Source organism: Coenobita brevimanus, chromosome 78 (assembly GCF_032717465.1).
Source record: "Coenobita brevimanus isolate Jiangsu-jjx chromosome 78, ASM3271746v2, whole genome shotgun sequence".
In the NCBI taxonomy this organism is placed as follows: domain Eukaryota; kingdom Metazoa; phylum Arthropoda; class Malacostraca; order Decapoda; family Coenobitidae; genus Coenobita; species Coenobita brevimanus.
The window spans coordinates 24581982-24585518 of record NC_137031.1 but is presented as its reverse complement, the minus strand read 5'-3'; positions in this window follow the sequence as shown (position 1 = coordinate 24585518).

Here is a 3537-nt window from a genome sequence, read left to right as displayed (position 1 = left end):
TTGGCATAAAATTGCTGCATCTCCGTCTTAAATGCGGGCTGTAACAAGTGACTGGAAATACAGTATGGTGCTAGTCACGAAGAAGTTCTATGGAAGGGATGAAGACCTGTAGCACTGGCCCATTTCTGTCACTGAGTCACACACACACACACACACACACACACACACACACACACACACACACATCTACGTCTAAACTAAATGAAGTACAGATTAACACAGGCTGCTATGACCCAGTGCCGTATAGATTAACACAGGCTGCTATGACCCAATGCCGTATAGATTAACACAGGCTGCTATGACCCAATGCCGTATAGATTAAAACAGGCTGCTATGACCCAATGCCGTATAGATTAACACAGGCTGCTATGACCCAATGCCGTATAGATTAACACAGGCTGCTATGACCTAATGCCGTATAGATTAACACAGGCTGCTATGACCCAATGTCGTATTCTTGGTGGTATGGGGGCTTCGTAACAGCTCTTTCTTATCAATGTATTCTGTATATTACACCTTAACGTTATTGTGTTATTTTACCCTTCTACTTATAGCTTTTTTATTATATCCAGCTAATTATATCCTAATTATATTCTAATTATATCCTAATTACATACTTCTAATATTACACCCTAACATTCAATTTAACCTTAATTACATCCTCCTAAAATCACCGTAGTTTGTATTAGTGGCATAAAAGAAAAGAGTGAAGTGTAATAAGAACAATAAATAGAGGAGGAGTGTTGCGGTATTCCCAAAGCCATTATGAATATGACACACACACACACACACACACACACACACACACACACACACAGGAAAAATGCTAAATAAGGCAGCAAAACAGGTAAATTCTGTGCTCCAAGAAGACGTCAAACCTTGCCTTAATCTTGTCCCATAATCATGCCATCACCACCATTTTTCTTTTTATGCAAGGAAGAAGGAACAGAAGGCCAGAAGCTCGCAAACCGTTCCTTTCAAGGGGAAAAAAAAAACAATACAAAAGAGAGCCAAATTCAAGATCCGTTCATTTCGAGATGCCTGGACACACTGATTTGAAAGACTGGACATCATAGAAATATGAAATACAGATCGTAAATTAGTCATTTGAGAGAAGGACGCTTTCACCACCAGCCTGGCAAGGTTTGGGTGGGTGTGGATATACTGTAACTAAGAAATATTGTACCTTTTTTTTACTCAAACTTGGCCTTAAATTGTTCTCTCTCCATCTGGAATGCTGTGTAAAAAAAGATTGACACTATAATAATGGTGCAAGTCACGAAGAAGTGCTACAAAAAAGATGTCAAGCCCTGGTATTGTCTTTCTCTGCCATTGAGGTACATGAAATGTGCTCCAAAAGGATGGGCTTCTGGGCCAGATTAAGGTGAAAGGACTATAGTGAGGCAATTTTAAACTGTCACCCTACACCACTCTGAACCACTGAAGCATAAATAGTCTTAAGAGCTTTTTTCGCCGCTGGATTACTAGGAACGATTCAGATTAATTTATACTATTTAATATCCGTTCCTTAAGAGATGAACAATATATTTATTTACATTTAAGTCAACTATTTTTAGGACAGGCAGCTACTTCAAGCAATTAATGTTGTCGTACTGAAGGGGCTGTTCCTGCCAATAAAAGCAGTCTCTCAAGCTCCACAAACCCATGCAATACATACAGTAACTGGTGTGAATTAACACAGACCTCATCACAGCCAACTCAAAGGACTAACAGGGACTGCATCCTGACCTGCAACAACAAATGTTTTTATCACCTTCAGTCCCATTAAATATTTACATAATTTATTCTTGCTGCGGTCAGGTGACTAAAGTAGAAGACACGTCACATTGTTTGCTATTACCCAAGAAACCATTTACTACGCTGGATTTGAGTTTTATGCCAAAATACCTAATCGCATCCATTGAGCGCGGCCTGTAAAAAACTGCGGAGCGCTTGCTTCACCCCGATTATGACGTACATGGCTTCAGGCCAATGAGAACTAGCCCCTGATGTGGCGTGAGGGGGAATCGGACCAACCCGGGCTGTGGGGGGGCACCCCCATCTCGGCCGCCTCCATGCCACCCCCTACTCCACTCCCTCACCCCCTCCTTGTCCCCCATCACTCTCCCACCCTTCCACGCAACTGCATCTCTCCTCTCACAGCAACCTGCGTCCCTTCCCACCCTCTCTTGCCCCTCCTCCCTCCCTGTTAGCCTCGTCCCCCCCCCAAACCCCACTCCATCTCTCCCTCCTTGTCCCTCACTACCCTTCCAACCCCCAACAGGCCCCCGAGTGTCAGGCCTGATGAACGTACCTGTTTCATATTATTTCTACTTCTTCCCAAATTTTTACACCTCACTCTGTTCATGTCTCACTTCGTACCTACCAGTTTCTGTACGTACGTAGTTGGAGAATGCTGTATGTTGTACTACATACGATGCATCTTATTATTATTTTTTTTCATTCTCCCTACCTGCCCAGATTAGCACCTCTGAGTAGTGTCCGTCTGTGTTAGTTTTCGAAAGACTATGAGGCCTTGTAGGGCTACTCCCCGCACCTGTTTCATCTCCCCACACATACAAACACACCTGTTTTCATGGCTGGTGTGATAAATTCCAATGAAATGGAGAGTTTCCACAAGAGAATTTGGTTGTTGCCGAAACTGTAATAAGTGTGATGAAGTGTAATGATGTGATAATTGTAATGGTGTGATAAATGTGTAACGAGAAGTTAGGACAGTAAAAAGAGAAATCGGAAACAAATTATTACTTTTTTTTCCTTTCTTATGCATGCATTTAAAGCATTATTCAACTTTATTTTGATGTCCTTGATGGTTATAAACATATACATGAGTCTGTGTTAGTTTTGGAATTACTATGAGGCCTTGTAGGGCTACTCCCCACATCTGTTTTATCTCCCCACACCTACATATACACCTGCTTTCATGGCTGGTATGACAAATCCCATTGAAATAGAGAGTTTCCACAAGAGAATTTGGTTGTTGCCAAAATTTTTCTCCCCAAGTAGCAACAAGGCCTTGTAGGCCTACTCCCCACACTAGTTATCTCCCCACACCTACATACACACCTGTTTTCATGGTAGATGTTACAGAACACACTGAAGTGCTTTCTTTTCATGCTAAAAGCTGGTTATTACAACCCCCGTACCTATAGGCCTACTCTCCACAGCCCACTTTATCTCCCCACAGTCTAGTAATCTCCCCACACCTACATACACCTGTTTTCATGGTTGGTGTGACAAAACATTTTGAAATGACCTTTTTCAGTAAGAAAAATTGGTAATCAAAATTTTCATGTTTTCGATTATTTCCGAGGGGTAACTATCGTAAATTTTTTTTTTACCTTTAACGCGCGATTGTGCAGTAACCATTAGGCCTACGGGGTTACGGATTGCGTTGTCAGGTGTGTAAATTCTTCCTCTTTAGCCAGAACACAGTCAATTTGCCCTTGGTGAAAGTCGCCAAAACACCCCCGAATTGCGGTTGTGGGAGGTACCCTGCCTGAAACTATTGCGGTC